Source organism: Pinus tabuliformis, chromosome 1_2 (assembly GCF_031772625.1).
Source record: "Pinus tabuliformis cultivar Carrire ecotype Pingquan chromosome 1_2, CPIR1, whole genome shotgun sequence".
Classification (NCBI taxonomy): domain Eukaryota; kingdom Viridiplantae; phylum Streptophyta; class Pinopsida; order Pinales; family Pinaceae; genus Pinus; species Pinus tabuliformis.
In genome coordinates this window covers 769384592-769403074 of record NC_142298.1, presented here as the reverse complement: position 1 = coordinate 769403074, position 18483 = coordinate 769384592, and the positions used below count along the sequence as shown (strand labels likewise).

Below are 18483 nucleotides of genomic sequence, written 5' to 3'. Positions count from 1 at the left end.
AACCAAGTAATAGTTACATTGAACCACTACTCAACTATGTCGAGGTTTCTACTAAAAATCCAACATACCCATAATAAACAAAAGAAAACCCAAAAGTTGGGCACCGTCTGGAGAACCCTTAAAGGGTCAAACATGATTTACACACCTCTAATTCATGGGAAAAAGAAACCCTCAATAATCTTTGCAGAAGTCTGAAACATGTAGGTATGTGCCTGGGGGGAACAAATCTATCTATAATAGGCAGCAATAACAAGGTTAGCAAGAAACTAGATTAATGATAACTGCGAAAGAAAAATGTTACCACTACGCAAAAGAAATCTTACCTGTAGATGAATAGGGTTCATCTGGAAATTTCGCTCCATGCGCTGAGTATCGAGAAAATATTAGAAAGAAGAAAATAAAAACCCTTTTAGCGACCTCACCGACCCCAAGCCAAATCTGGTGGGATGATTTCAAGAGCAACAGATTACCTGCTAGAAGAAGGGATGAGCTTTGTTCGATGAGTGCTAGCAACAAGACAAACCTTCAGTCGAACCAAAGCCTAGCCTTTCCATGAGTCTATAGAACCCTAGTTAGCATCCAGAAACACGAGCAAGGTATTAATTTGTAAGACTGGTACTACAGAAAGATGATAACAAAAAAAAGGAAGTAAACAACCCTTACCACATAATTTCGGTAGTGAAAGACAACTGGGTTCGACTCCGTTGTGCCCCAAGATTACTGAAGGACACCAAGGTTTGCATGGATTCAACCCTCATACCTTTAACCATTTCACCGAAGGTATCGACACCGAAAACCAACAAAGAAAACTTCGTTGGAGTGAGAGGGGTTGGGCCAAGTTAGTTTTTTTATCCCTGTCCAGTTAACTCTTGGTTGCCTGAACAGACAACGAGGTGTGAACCGCGGATGGAACACCAATCCCAAGTCTTGGATGTCGAGTGGATGGAGGTACCATAGTTTTCAGAGGCCTCTACATTAGCATAATTAATTAATCTATTAAATGAGCTAGAGTGTTATCAACTATATCATGATGGCCATATTAATAAGGTTTTTATTGCATAATGATAACACCAATATCATTCAATTGTATGTACATAGTGATACAAGTATATTGCATAAATGATAGAAACCATAATTATTTTAATTACCATGGTAAACCCCATTATACACTATTGTAATAAATTTACCTTGCACGAAGTGCTTTACTTGTTTGTATAAATATATTTGGTGCTAAAAAGAAAATTTCTATTTGTGGATAGGTTCATTACAGGTGGTATCAAAGAAAAGGTTCTACACTGAGGACCTAATTTAATGTCACCAAAATACGTTTTTGTGTGTGTTGACAGGAAGAAGATAAATTATCACGAGGAGGAGAAGTGGACTCCCCCCTACACCTTCAGAGAAACCCAATTCAAACCAGGACACAATACCGGTAGAAGGAACTAATTTTGAGTTGTGGATTCAGATGGAAAGTGAATCACATAATAGAGTTGTTGCAATGATGGAGACAATCGAACAACTTCAAGTAGAAATGGCGACTCTCCGAACACAAAACAAACAACTGGTACGAGAACATGAATGAATTATTAAAAGCCCGACGGATAAGAAAAATCATCGAAATTGAAAACCAAGTTCTGATAACAGTAATTAGGATGAGTCTCATCAGAGAAAAGAGGACTCTGTGCTGGAAGGGAGCCAAACTTAGGAGTTCGGAGGTGGCTGGAAGACACAAGATAGCGAGGTTGAAGCTACCTTTGTCATTGATAAGCATAAAAAGAAAAAGAAACGACGAAAGGTTGAATTACAAGGAGAATTTAAAAAATTCATCCCCCAAGCTATGATGGTGACATTGAGGAGGCTACTGAGTGCTGGTTAATAAAATAAATGAATTATTTTCATATTTATGATTACGACGAGAATTTAAAGGCTCGATTAGCTGTTTATCAATTATGGGGAAATATTACCCTCTGGTGGGAGGAAATAAAGGTTGTACATGCTGTGAACAAGAAATCAATTACCTCGAATGCATTTTAGAAATATTTCCAGAACAAATGCCAGACAAAATAGTTTTATGACGATAGAGATAAATAATTTCATGAATTATGACTAGGACAGTTGACCATGGATGATTATGTGTCTAAATTTACCGCCTTGTTACAATATGTACCATATTTACATCAAGAAAAAGCTAATTTGTAGCGATTTGTAAGTAGTTTGCTGGCACACATGAACGAAAAACGGGAATTTGAGTACCCAAAAACTATGGATGATGTTGGGTAGAAGGCCAGAATCTGTTACCAGCAGATGCAGAGAAATAACTGTAATAAGAATTGGACAACGAACAAGGGCCAAAGTTCCACACCAAATAATATCATTAATCAAACAGGTAATCACTAAAATACTTTCAAACAACAGCAGGGGAAACCCACAAAAAGAGATAAAAAAAAAACTCGATTTAAAAATGAAAACAGGTGAGCCAATCCATCCAGCAATGCTGAAGGTGAGCTAGGACAATGGCCACTATTACTATGTTGGGGTTGTGGAGAACCTCATTATATTCACATCGTGGGAGACTAGAGCCAATAGCGAACTTGGAGGAGGCATCAATGGTGGGTGATATAGCAAGGGAAATACCTAAGATTAATGCAACATTGGAAAGCCGACAAGCTAATTATCAACCCAACATGATTGAAACGACAAGTAAAATGTCTAAACATGTTGTTTTGATTTTGATAGATCCTAGCACCAGTGTAAGTTACATAAGTCCTATAGTAGTAGATCTATGTCATTTACAAAATAAGAAATTTAAAAGTCCCTGGTTAGTTCAACTCGGCATAGGAGCCAAGCAACGGGTGGGAGCTAAGGTGGAAGATTGTTCTATTGAAATAGAAAATCAAATCATTAAGGTGAATTTAAATATCTTACCTTTAGGTTCATATAGCATTTTAATAGGAATGGACTCGCTAGAAGCTCATTGGTATTTAGTAAATTGTAAGGAAAAGGCTGGCAAATTTTTGGATGATGAAGGTATTAGAAGAGAATTGCAGCGCATTAGGAGGTCAGTACAAGTAAGACCCATCACTTCTTCCCAATTAGGGAAGTTTTGAGAAAAGGTTGTCGTAACCATGCGGTACACGTGGGTTATGTTAAAACTAAAACTCAGCCCCTGAGTTGAAGAATCTACCGATATTTCAAGAGTTCATGGATGTGTTTCATGAGGAAATATTGGGGCTGCCACCTAAAAGAGATATTGATTTCACCATAGAATTAATGCTCGAAGCAGTCACAGTTTCGAAGGCTCCTTATAGGATGAATGTGCCTAAACTTACAGAATTGAAAATACAGCTCCAAGAACTATTGGATGATAATTACATATGCCTTAGTGTGTCACCCTAGGGAGCATAAGTGTTATTTGTAAGGGAAAAAGATGGGACATTGAGGGTGTGCATTGATTACTGTCAATTCAATAAATTAAGAAATAAAAATAAATATCCATTACCAAGAATAGACGACCTATTTGATTAGTTCAAAGGTGCTAAGATATTTTTGAAGATCGATTTAAGATCAGGGTATCATCAAATTCGAATAAAAGAAGAAGGCATAGGAAAGACTACTTTTAGCACCCATTATGGCACTACGAATTTTTGGTCCTACCTTTTCGACTGACTAATGCCCATGCAACATTCATGAGTCTGATGAATAGAATATTCCATCCATACCTTGATAAATTTGTATTCATATTCATTGATGATATATTGATTTATTTAAAAAATCTAGAAGAGCATCATCAACATTTGCGGATTGTGTTAGAAGTTTTAAGTGAACATCAACTTTATGAAAAATTCAACAAATGTGACTTTTTCAAAGAGGAGATATAGTACCTAGGACATATTATAGCTCAAGAAGGCATAGCGTTGGACCTAGAGAAAATTAAATCCATCATGGAATGACCCACCCTAAAATTGTCACAGACATACATTTATTTCTCGGACTGGTTGGATACTATCACCAGTTTATAAAAGGATTTTCAAAGGTGGACCACCCCTTGACCTCGTTGAAGAGGAAGGGAAAAGCCTTTAATTGGACTAAGGAGTGCCAAAAAAGTTTTGACCGGTTAAGACACTTGTTAACTACCACACTAGTCCTCCAAATAGCTGATCCTAGCAATGAATTTTTGATGTGTACCGATGCTTTCCAAATAGGAATTGGAGACATTCTCATGCAAGAAGGTCATTTGGTGGCATATGAGTCACTAAAATTGAAGGATCATGAACAACACTATTCATATTATGATCTAGAACTCACTACAATAATTCATGCGTTGAAAATGTGGCGACACTATCTGTTGGGGAAGAATTTTGTTCTTATGACAGATCATAGAAGTCTTACGAACTTTTTCCATCGACCAAACTTGAAAGCTCGACAAGCACGGTGGACCGTGTTCCTAAGCGAATTCAATTTTGAAATTAAGCATTTAAGAGGTAAAGAAAACTTGGTTGTTGATGCCTTAAGTCATAAATTAAATTTCATCTATGAAATTTCTTCTAGTAGAATTAAATTTGATTTTACAAGACAAATCAAAGAGGCTGCCCTGAAGGACCCCAAATATCAATTTTTATGGCTGTAAGAAAAGCAGGACAACAACTCTAAAAGAAATATGGGATATGGTATCAACATCGAATGCATGTTGTTGTATAAAAACTACATTTATATACCAAATCAACAAAGTGTTAAAAGATTTATTTTTGATGAATACCATACAAAACCATACGCTCCACACCCGGGTTATCAAAAACTAATTACATCAATAAGAAGAGATTAGTTTAGGCTAGGTATGAAATCTGAACAACCCAATATCAAGCATAATTCTTAGAATGTCAGCAGGTGAAATCTGAGCACGAACACCCAACTAGATTGCCTCATCCTTTACCCATTCTTGAGTGGAAATGGGAAATGGTAACTCTGTATTTTATCACTGGACTGCCAAAATCAAAAAGACATAATGACTCCATAATGATAGTGGTGGATAAATTAAGCAACACTGCTCATTTTATTCCAGTTCAACCAACTTATAAAGCGATGCAGATAGGGGACATTTTTATGAGAGAATTTTTCAGGTTACATGGGATTCCTAAAGTGGTTATCTCAGACCAGGATGTAAATTTCACCTCTGTATTTTGGAAGGCATTATGCACTAGCCTAGGCACTCAGGTGTAGTTCAATACTACTTACTATCCGGAAACAGATGGATAGATTAAGCATGTAAATCAAGTGCTAGAGGATATTCTTAGAATGTATGTAATGCAACAACCCACAAAGTGGGAGGAATACATACATTTAGTGGATTTTGTGCACAACAATGCCTATCTTGCATCGCTAAAAATGAGTCCATTTGTGGTACTGTATGGAAGAAAGTTTTGAGTTCCAGTTAACTAGAATAGCTCGGAGGATAAATTATGTTGGGACGAGACATGCTAAAAGATATGGAAACTAAAGTGAAGAGATTGCACTTAATTTGAAGGTCGTGAAAGGATGACAGAAGGGTTATCCCGACCGAAAAAGATATGATCAAGAGTTCTAGGTTGTGAATCATGTTTATTTAATGGTAAAACCCAAAAGAAGTACTCTAAGATGGAGTGGATGTACTAAATTGGTTGTGCGGTTTTGCGAACCTTTCTAAATCATTGCACAAATTGGTCCAATAGCATATCAACTAGCTTTACCTAGACATATTCTTGTTCATAACATATTTCATGTCTCCTTATTAAAAAAATATATACACGATCCTAGCCATATAATTCATTAGAAAGACATTCACGAAGAGTAATTGAATGAATTTAAGTTCCTACTCGATCCTAGCCATATAATTCATTGGAAAGATGTTCATGAAGAGTAATTGAATGAATTTAAGTTCCTCTTTTAGATTTTTCATAGCCTTACCATTATCAACCTGATATGAATATATTGAATGCAGGTCGAACCCGACAGGGAGTTCATGGTCGAACCTCTGCGTATTCTCGATTGGAGAGAAACAGTATTGCAAAGACAATTTATCCCCAAGGTTAAGGTGCAATGGCAACACTTTGGCCCAAAAGAGGCTACCTGGGAGGATGAACAATTCATGCAAGAAGTTTACCCAAACCTATATTGAGGAGAATGAACAATCAGGACGATGTTCCAATCGAGAGGAAAAATATGTGATGACCCCTCGTAATTCTGAATTCGTGTAGTTAAATAGTTTGGCTCAGCCAAGGATGATTAAAAGATAAGGATAACATTCTTAAATGAAATATATGTTGATTTTATTTTATAACATGATTATGTTTTTTTTTTTAACTATAGTTGATGAGAAATTCTAGAGTAAACATACCCCAAACAGTTAAATATTTGAGTAGTCATCTACTCATTTCCCTTCTAAAAATAAAATGGCCTCGAGAAATATGAGGAGTGCATGAAAAACCTGAGGCAAGAGAGAGATGATAGTTGCATAAGTGGAAATGGCTTGAGCACTCGATGGCCAGTGGATTCCATTTTGGGAGTCGAGGCTCAGAATTTATGGCTAAATATGGTAAGGACTAGATAGCTTAGAGAGGTCATAAAAGACTAGTTCAGATATGCCTGGGGATAGCTAGCTCGAGGGGAAGGCGCAATGAAGACTAGACTCACAATTTGGTGGAGTATTTCTCTTCCTTCTGGTTTGAATTTTTTTCAAGGGAAAAGGTAATTAGAAACATGGAGTTCTTATTCTAGAATAAGTTCTATTTTTTGTGTATTTATTATGGTATGAACAGTGTGAAAATAATGTCCTACTTCTGTGTATTATTCTGAGAGTGAAAGTAGGTCCTTTCTCTCTATATGTTTAACTTTATCCGATAAAGGAAGTCTATGTTAGAGTATAGAATATAAATATATAGAAAATACCTTTTTCTTTAATAAAAGACCAGGTAAAACAAAACAATTGTATGAACAGTGTGAAAAGAATGTCCTACTTCTTTGTATTATTCTGAGAGTGAAAGTAGGGCCTTTCTCTCTATATGTTTAACTTTATCTGATAGAAGTCTATGTTAGAGTATAGGATATAAATATATAGAAAATACCTTCTTCTTTAATAAAAGACCAGGTAAAACAAAACAATTTAAATGTTGAAATGGAGTACGATATGAGGAGATGGCATGGCTAAGACTAGAAGAAAACATGGACCATTCATCCACCTACGAGTAAGTAAGTGAGACTGGCGAATGAGTTATAATTTAAATTTGGAAAATGTGGTAAAGAACCCTGAGAGGGTTAGTTCTAGGCCAACCAACCAGTTAAGCCCACAACAGTCCCTCAAGTACTCTGAGACAGTCCCAGGTGTAATAACATTGAAATGAAATATAGCAACATCTGATATGAACTGATGTTGTTTACATGCACAGTTAATCTTATAAAGACATTCAAATAAATGAACATAAGATTATGACAATTCTAAAATTCTTATATTACTTTCTGAGAGTTCTCATCCTTCCATCATTAATAATAATGAAGACTAACAACAACATACCTTATGAAGCATGAGAATAAATGAAAATGACATTCATTAATAAATCATGGTAACAATGAAGATGTTGCAGTAAGGAAAGAGTGCCCAGAACCATAAATTAAATGGTATGGACCATAGGAAAATAACACAGTTCATACAAATTCTTGTATGTAAATGAAAATAGGTCGATATACCATAGAAACAATTCTAGAGAAGCTATAATGAATTGATCCTAACAACACCGAGTAGTAATTACATTAAACCACTACTTGAACGTGTCGATGGTTCTACTAAAAATCCAACAGACCCATAATAAACAAAAGAAAACCCAAAATATGGGAACCCTCTTGAGACCCCTTGAAGGGTCGAAAATAATTTACACACCTGTAATTCATGGGAAAAAGAAACCCTCATTAATATTTGCGGAAGTATGAAACATGTAGGTATGTGCCCAGGGGGGAACGAATCTACATGTAACAGGTAGCAAAAACAAGGTTAGAAAGAAACTCGATCAATGATAACTGCAAAAGAAAAATCTTACAAGTACAGAAAAGAAAGCTTACATGTAGATGAATAGTGTTAATTTGGAAATTTTTCTCCTTGCGCTAAGTATGAAGAAAACATTAGAAAGCAAAAAAGAAGAACCCTCTAAGCAACCTCGGCAGCCCAAAGCCAAAGCAGGCATAATCATTTCAAGAGCAATAGATAACTTGCCAGAAGAAGGGACGAGCTTTTCCAAATGAGTGCTGGCAACAAGAGAACCCTTCAATCGAGCCCAATCCTAGTCTTGTCACGAGTATGTAGAAACCTGGTTAGCATGCGGCACCAGCAACAAGGTATTAAGCTTTAAGAGTGGGATTACAGCAAGATGATAACAAAATAAAGGAAGTAAATAACCCCTACCACATAATTTCGGTAGTGAAAGATGATCGAGTTCAGCTTGGTTGCACCTAAGGATTGCTGACAGACACCAGGGTTTGCTGGTATTCAAACCCTAAGACCTTAAACCATTTCGCCAGAGGTATCGACACCAAAAACCAAAGAACGTGAATGTCGCCGGAGCGAAAGGGGTTGGCTCAAGTTAGTTTTTTTATCCATGTCCAGTTAACTCTTGGTCTTCTGATCAGACAATCAGATGTGAACCGTGGGTGGAACAACAATCTCAAGTCTTCGATGCCAAGTGGACAGAGTTGTCGTAGTTTCCATAGGCAATCAATCTATTAAATGAATGAGAGTGTAATCAACTATATCATGATGGTCAAATTAATAAGGTTTTTATTGCATAATGATAACACTAATATGATTCAGTAGTATGTACATAATGATACAAGTATATTGCATAAATGATTGGAACCATAATTACTATAATTACTATGGTAAACCCCATTATACATTCTTGTAATATATTTGGTGGTAAAAAGAAAATTTTTATTTGTAAATAAGTTCCTTATAAATATATATGTTGTTGAGGCTCATGTGATCCATCACAAGTTTATGAGAGGAGTCTTCCGCGAAAATCACATCATATTTCATTTGTCGACTTGTTTCGAACCAACGAGTGTGGTTCATCGATGTGATTTTCGCTAATGACTGCTCTCTTAAATATATACGTATTAATTTTTTAATTTTTTTATTTATACCACATATACTTAAATATAGAAATTGATATATTTATAAACCATTTTAATGAAATCTATTATTTTAATAAAATATAAAAGTTAAATATATAAATTAACTATATATAAAATTAAAAATAAATAAATAAATTTTATTATCATTTTTTAATATATGTTGGCACTAGAGTTATTATTGATTTATATGGTACATATTTAAATTGTAAAAAAATATATAATATAAAAAGTATTTCAATAAAATATCAAAAGTGAAATATATAAACCAAATATATTTAAATTAAAAAAAATATTTTAATTTTTAAATTGTGTTGTTGTTATTATATATATAAACACAATCCTAGAAGTTCAAAAGTATCTCTCTATTTTAACTAGCTCAAAGAAAAAAATTAATATAGCAAAGATTAGAACGAATTCTCATGAGCTCCATAGTGAAACAGGTCATTGGGCAGTTCCTAAAACGCCATGGATGGAAAGGATCTGCCATATATGTGAGAATAGGAACATCGAGGATGAAAACACTTCCTCTTAAAGTGCCCTGTGTACAACCACATTAGATCTCAGTTTCACAATCTTTGTTAATCTTGGTTACAACACTGACCTTCCTAGCCTTTTACAATGTCAAAATCATAGTGAGCTAGAGAGGCTTCTCTCCAAGCTTTTTGAGCATAAGAATAAAATCATAAATCAAAATAAATAATTTCAACCACGTTAGATCTCAGTTTCACAATCTTTGTTACAACACTGACCTTCTTAGCCTTTTACAATGTCAAAATCATAGTGAGCTAGAGAGGCTTCTCTTCAAGCTTTTTGAGCATAAGAATAAAATCATAAATCAAAATAAATAATTTGTTTCTTTAGATCCGATAAACCAATGTTTGGTCTTAGCAGACGTTAACCACCACCATCATCATCATCATAAAAAATAAAGAGAAGAGATTTATTTAAATTTTAAAATAGTGTTTAAATTTTAAATTAAATTTTCATATTATTTATATATAATAAAAATGTAATACTATAATAAATTTATATATATATATATATTTGTTTATAGTACTTATGTCTAAATTATATAAATTTATTTATTTATAAACAATTATAATAAAAGTGTAATATTTTAATAAAATAACTATTAAATATATAAAAAAATATACACATATTAAAATAATACTTAAGCTTTTTATTGTTTATATATGAATTAGAACTATTTCTAACATTAAATAAGAAAAGCTAACCAATTTTTTTTACATATATATTTTAATTTTTTTTTTTTTTTAGTACTTAGAAAATTAATTTTTTTAAGAAATTTTAAACTGTTCGAACACTTCCACCTCAGACAGTAACACTAACCAGCTGACTTAGGCCTGATGCTGAAGGTCATCCAGAAAATTGAGAAAAACGAAATAAAAACCCAATATCTTATATTTCCTACTGCATGACTCCCAATCCCACCCCCTTCTAAGCTTGCGAGAGTTGAAAACAAATTTGATATGTTTTGTAAACCATTTTATCGACTTAGGGGAATATTTATGCAAAGATTCTTTTGACCCTTTTTGGATGTAAGGATTCGCTGGGAAAAGTACCCCTATAAAGCTAGAAAAAGCACAATAACAAGATGGGATCAAAGCAGGGTATACATTTGATGGAAACTCTTATTCGTTAGGACGGGTTTGTTTCTAAAATGGTCTTTTGCATATTATTTGAATTTTATTTTTATTTATTATTTAAATATTACATATGGCATGTTTTTTATTATGTTTTTGTTGGGACTCTAAAACCTATTTTTTAGTTTTATAAAATTTGAATTATGTTTTTTATTTTGTTTTTGTTGCCCGTGTAAAACTTATTTTTTAATTTTACAAGATTTGAATTTTGTGTTAGTAAATTTTTTAGTTATGAGTTAAACATAAAATATATTTATATGGTTTATATTACTTTAAAAATATTACATATGTTATTTTTTATTATTTATTATTTTTGGTTTTCTTTTTCCTTAATACAAAAAAATTCTCTTGCCTTAATGAACAGAAAAATAGAATTTTACGTAAAAGACTAATTGTTTTAATTAATTAAATGATAATAAAAGATAATTATAATTATAATTCAACTTTGATTATTGAATAATCATTTTTACTTTATTAGATTACTTACTATGATTTTAAAACATACTTCTATTAGATTACTTACTATAATTTTAAAACATACTTCTACCTCAAAGAACCATTAATATTTTATAAATAAATGTGACATAAAAATAAACAAATTGAAATCAAAACTTATTTACTATGACTATACTTTTAGACTTAATCAACAATTACAATTTTATGAACAAATTGTTAGGTCCCTATACTACTAATATAACCTCCATTCTATTAGTACAACCCCCTTATTATATTGTTGTGCCCATGTAGTCCCCATATCGTTATTATTGTGTCCCATAGAAGCCCACTATTGTTATTATTGTGCCCTTACATTATTATTGTTATGTCGGCTCTGATTATATTATGACCCTTTAGACTCCTATATATAAAAAGGAGGTCTTGTCAGTTGTATCATCTAAGAATTGTTCATTTGTGTAATGTAAAGGAGGTTTCCCCCTCAAAGGGGCTTATTTCTAAAGCGTTCATCTATCCTTTCTATCTTTTTGTGAGTTGGTTTCATAACATTTGGTATTAGAGCTTTGGATTCTAGGGTTTCGCTGCTCCAAACAAGTCATCGTGGCATTTGCGTTATAACTTTTTTTCTGCGACGTTTCAGACGCTAAAAAAAACCCATTTGGGGCGAAATCGGTTTGAACCTCGGCTCCGAATTTCAGATCTTGTTGTGCTATCTTTGCAGAGATATAATATGAGGAAGTTAAGGTTTTTGCAGACTTCCGAATTACATTCCAAACAGGTGACCTGGGGAAAATCGCGATAACTTTCACTCTGAGCATCAGATTGGATTTTCGTAAGAAGTTACAAAAAGAGGACGGACTGTAGTTTTTCAGGTATCATTTTAAGAACCTAAGGTTGAAACAGGGACCCACGGCACGTTGTACAAGTTCGCTCTACTGAACTAGTCTATACTCAAGTCGTCGTGGGAGATTTGGCATAACTCTTCATTGGAGAATCCAATTTTAATCATACTTTTGCGGTTAGAAAGGGGCTGATACCAAATCCTTCAAAAGTTGCAGAAGATCCTCGTTCAAACAATATTGCCAGAACTTGACAAGGAAGGAAAAATCATATTGGAACCTAAAGTAGTCACAGAACCGAGAAATGGAAAGCTACGAAATAGGTCAATTTCAGAGTATCTCATCAAGTGGAAGAACTTACTCGCTGAAGATTCCACATGGGAAGACAAGAATTTATACAGAAGCATCAAGAACTACTCAAGTGTTGAGGGCAACACTTTTTTAAGGAGAGGGGCATGTTAGGTCCCTATACTACTAGTGTAACCCCTTATTGTATTATTACAACCCCCTTATTATATTGTTGTGAGCTGGTTTCATAACATAAACTTGACATTAAAAATAAATAAATTCAAATTATGAATAGAAATAAATAAAATAATTAATCTCCCTCATATTTTCTTATTTTATTTTATTTTTATTTTAAGGAATCAAAATCATTTTTTCCAAATTCGAATCTAGAAGCTCTTATCTCAATAATTAACTATAAAAAATTAAAATCTCAATGGTTAATTATGAAAAAACTATTATTAAAAATATTTATTATTTGATAGAAAAATTAAAAAAAAAAAATTTATTTATTTTATTTATATTTAAAATTTTTAAATATATTCATCTAATTAACCTTTTAAATAATTATATAAATGGGCAAATTTTATAAATGTTGTAAATAACGTTGAAAAACGACCTCTGTTCATGTACATGTATTTGCAGGATTTTTCACACTTTTCAAGTGAATTTAGCATTAAATATACACTTTCCGTTTCAACTTCTAAAACATATTTATATAATAAATTTTATATAATATTATTTTGTTAGTTTCTACGAAATTTGAATATATATATATATAGAATATGTTTTATATAATATTATTTTGTTATTTTCTACGAAATTTTAATATATATATATATAGATATGTGTGTTAATTAATTATTTTGTAACTCAAAACCAAAATAAGAAACTGGAAGAGTCTGCCATTCAGTCATAAGCCTCCCCTAATTTCCATTCCAAAGCTAAGCAGAAAACTGAGGTTATCACGGCGGGCACTGGATTTTCAGCTTCAGTTTCATTAGTGGAAGATCTTAATGGCCGCATTAAGCTCTACAGCGACGGATCTGTGGTGCGTGGAGACGAACCAACTTTCCCCCTTCCTCCACTGAGTAAAAGTTAGACCACGTGTTATACAAAGACGTTGTGTTTGATCATACACTTGGCCTGTGGGCGCGCCTATATCTCCCTCTTCATCTTCCCAATTCTTCCACAACCACCCCCACAAGGCTGCCAGTAATCTTGTTCTTTCATGGCGGTGGTTTCTGTATGTTTAGCCCTCAAAGTCCCATTACCCACCGTTTCTGTGTAAAGAGGGCAGCCGATATAGGGGCCCTCATCGTCTCCGTACGCTACAGATTGGCTCCGGAGCATCGCCTTCCTGCTGCTTATCACGATTCTGTCACTGCTTTCCAATCGCTTCATTCCCACTCCAGAACCACGGGCGTTGGGGAAAGAGCCGAACCTTGGCTCCATTCCCATGCTGACTTCTCCAAAGTATTCCTCATGGGAGGAAGCGCAGGAGGGAACATAGCGCATCGCCTGGGAATGTGGTCTGGCCGACAAGATTGGGGTGGAGATATGCGAATAAGAGGATTGATTTTGCTGTATCCCTTTTTCGGAGGGGAGGAGCGTACTGCCTCCGAGACTAGGGAGAAGCAAGGGACTTCGACTTTCACGCTGGAAGATTCGGATGCTTGCTGGAGATTGGCACTCCCCTTGGGAAGCAACAGAGACCACCATTTCTGCAACCCACTAGCCCCCGACACTGGAGGACAGGATGTGTGGTCCCTTTCAGGTGCCTTACCCCCGACGGTCATGGTGATTGCAGAGCTTGACATTCTGAGGAGCAAACAATTGGAATACTGTGAACTTCTCAAGAAATGCGGTGAGCAAGTCATTGAAGTTGTGGAGATTGAGGGGGAAGATCATGGCTTCGACGCCTTTAAAATGGACGAACAGAACGCAATGAAAGTGATGGAGTATCTTTGCAATTTCATTGAATCCGCTGCTTGACATCAATAATCCACCGCCCAAGGAGTGCTCATTCTATCCTACTTCATTCATGAATCTTAAGTTTATGTGCCATCGCAAGTATTCCTATAAAGCTTCCATTGCCTTGTAGTATTTTGTCAGTACAATACGAATTACGTCCATTGTGTTACAGTGTCTACAATTCATTGGCTTATTTAAAATATCATTTAACGTTAATGCTATCGCTTTTAGCATTCGAAACTTCACCACTAATGTCTTTCAACGTTTATGTATAATTCCAAATAAAACTGATAAAAACCATTTTTCCCATATGCTTTACACAATAATTTGATTGGGATAATAACTTGAAACTTTATTAATTTTTTTTCGAAAAATACATTTAGTAGTCAATTTTAATAAAACCTTCAACTTTGTAATTGTGTGGTTAGATATTATTTATGAAAAAAAATAAAAAATAAAATTATAATTTTTTTATTATATAATAATAAATTCAATACTTATTTTCATTGGTAGTGGAAATTATTTGAATCTGAAGCCCTATCAACCTTTCATATTAAAACAATGTGGAATATTGGCTTTCGTATTAAAACTATGTGAGGGATGGATTATGATAAAATCTTTTTCATTTCAAAATCAGAGTTTTTTTTTCATTGTGTAAGTAATTATATTGTGGAAAAAAAAATCATATTGTATGTTTGTTATAATTGTAGGAATGTTGTAGATTAAAAAAATAATAATAATATTTTAATAGAATAACTTGACTAATAAAAATATATATATTTCTTAAATTTAAAAATTGAAGTTATTAATTTTTTTATTATTTGATTTTATTATTTATTTTTTAATTCCAATTTGAAGTTTAAAATTTCCGGAATATGAATAAAGGAAGAAATATTTAAAGAAAAATATATTGAGTGTTTTGGTTTTGTTTATAGTTTGAGAAAGGGAAAAGTCACTTATCTCACTAGTATGGTTGACCTCTAGTATGGTTGACCTCTTTTGATGACTCAAAGATTTTAAGGTAACCAGAATGGGTCTCCTACTTTCCTAACATCTCATTCTGAATACAACCATTTAGCGAAATAAATTTATACATTCATGAGAGTTTGAAAGAAAGTATACTTGAAACCAATAAATCATAGTAAAATAAATATGACATCACAATGTTATCATAATTCACATGAACCTATCTCCCTTGTTTCATTGATTGAGATGAGCATTAGAGTGACTCATTTCACATGAATCTATCTCCCTTGTTTCATTGATTGAGATGAGCATTAGAGTGACTCATTGTTATCTCTCTTACTATAGAGAATGGATTCATGAGATGGGACACCTTTAATATAAGGGATATCTCTTAGATAAGCACTAAACTTTACATAGAGAGTAGATTTTTTTTTTAAAGAATCAAAATATTATAACTCTATATATTATTCTAAACCATTATTTTGTTCCGTAAAAGCATATATATAATATGTATAGGAATATTCAATAAGAAATATAAAATTAACTATTAAAAGTTGTAATTTATACTAAATATTATTAGTTTAATAATAATTATGTAAAAGAAAGAAATTTATAATCAAATTGATTAACATTTATTTAAGAGGATAACAAAAAATAACCATTTGGTGAAAATTTAGGTCCTTATCTAGTAGTTTGATATTAGATGATTTAGAAAACAACTTATCTGTTTAAGTTCAAATTTTCTCTCACTCTTCTCCCTAATTTGATGGCCATATAAATGCCACATGAAATGTCTATTATTTACTTGATAGCATTCCCCTAAATTAAGTATATTCAAGAAATGTCTATTATTTACTTAATAACATTCATCTAAGTATTAGGGGGTTTACGCAGTGCATTATATTAGATATTATTTTGGGATTCAACTGCATTAAGTAGGTCATTCATGTATGACCATTCCCATGAGAGTTAGTCGTAACTAACTAAGCACTTGAGCGAGAGGCGATCTGGGATGGGTGACCTCTCGGGAAGTCCTAGTTACTGGGTGCAAGCCCTAGAAGTGATGATTGACGCTATGTGATTCATTTCACTAGTTTCAATCCCACTTCTTCACCCCTGTGAGCATCACCCGATGCAATGAGTGCTAAGTGAACTATTCAAAAATCACGCGAAATTACTCAGTTACGACTACCTCTCATGGAAATGGTCATACGTGAATGACTTACTTAATGCAGTTGAATCCAAAAATAATATCTAATATAATACACTGCATAAACCCCCTAATACTTAAATTCAAAAAGAGTGAAGGGATCTCTACTTGAATTGTTCATGAGGCACAATACTTGATAAGGTTTTGCAAATGGGGTAGCAAGCTAAGTGGGTTTGATTGTGGGGAAAACTCCATAGTTTAGCGTGCTTGAGCCAGAGGCGATCTGGGATGGGTGACCTCCTGAGAAGTCCTGGTTACCGGTTGCAAGCCCCGGAAGTGATAATTGATGCTATGTGATTCATTTTAGTAGTTTCAATCCCACTTCTTCACCCCTATGAGCATCACCCGATGCAATGAGTGCTAAGTGTGCTAAGTGAACTATTCAAAAATCATGAGAAATATGCAATGAGTGCTCTCATGGATACGTGAATGACTTAATGCAATTAAATCCCAAAATAATCTAACATTCATCTAAATTAAATATATTCATGCTAGTGAGACACCCACACTCATGCAAGTGAACAAAAAAAACTACATTCAATCTTAAAAAAAACAAATATACTTAAACCTCATAAATCTTGTATCTTTTTATGATTTACACTTTAAATTTCTTCATTAAAATATATATATATAAATAAAATAAAAATTCTAAACTTCAAAGTTATCACAATTAAAAGAAAAAAAAAATCACAATTAAAAGAAGGAAAAAAAATAGTCTCATACATTTGCATGGAAAAAAATTGAGAAAACATTTTAAATTTAATTTCAAATACTAAATTGGAGTCGTATAGTGAAGTCAATTAAATATTTGGAATCCTTATTGTGGGATTCATTGAATCCTTTTCAATTAAATTGATTCAATGAATTTGGGGTTTGCACTAAATCTCTTTCAATTAAATTGATTCGCCAATCAATGAATTTCGGGTTTGGTTAATTTGTTAAAGGAGGGAAAATGTTTATAAATGAGAAATATTTATAAATATTATTTCTAAAAAATTATATATATAATTTAAATTTATACGTGAAATGTTATTTTTATTTTTTTCCATGTCATATGATTTAATATATTAATAATTTTAAATTTTTTTTGTTATAATTAAAAATAATTAAACATTTTTATAAATTAGAGATAATATTTTTTTATTAATATTTGTGAATATAGGTTAGGTTTATAGTATCAAATACTAGTATGGATTTCCATTGTGAAGTTCATTGCATTTTCTACTATTAAAATTGTTAGCTAATCAATAAATTTAGAGTTTTGTGTTAATTGGTTGAAGGGACTAAATGATACAATTTTTTAGGTCTCATTTGGAGTATTAAAATGAAGGGAAATTTTATATGAGGGGAAATTTTAAGCATATATAAATTTTGATTTTTTAAATAGAAATTTTTTAATCTTTTGCAAGAGAAAACAATATATAATGTTTGAATTTATATTTAACATGTTATTATATATTAATAATATTTTATGGGGATGCGAAAGTGGGAAGGGTTATTTATTGCCTTAACGAAGAAATGAAGGTTTAGTACGCTTGCGGATTAGGGTTCGGCTTTACTAGAAACTAGCCACAAATGCTTCTTGTCAATCAAAAATTTGGTCTCTACTAGGTCAACCTAAATCAGTTGCAGGTACTCACAAACATGTTGGACATCCATCTGGAAAATCTGAAAGTTGCAACCCAATCAAGATCCAAGGAGGTTAAGGTGGAATTGGAACACTGTGAAAAAATGAGATTTCCTTAGCTCTTTTTCTTGTTCAACAATAGTGCGAGGAAGTGACAACCACGAGAGAAGACTCTATAGAAAAGTAGACCCCCGTAGGCAAGTTAACTACCTCTTCTTATTTGAATATATTTTGCATGTATGTACTGATTTTAGGAGGCTTTCTAATATTTGAAAGTGTTGTCAATGTAGAAATAAAGTAGGTAGAAAGTGT

At 33.0% G+C, this 18483-nt stretch overlaps 1 pseudogene; it reads left to right on the top strand.

Annotated features, from left to right (window-relative positions):
- The first annotated feature begins 8572 nt into the window (after positions 1–8572).
- Positions 8573–14506, top strand: LOC149208106 (strigolactones hydrolase CXE15-like; annotated as a pseudogene).
- Positions 14507–18483: the final 3977 nt, after the last annotated feature.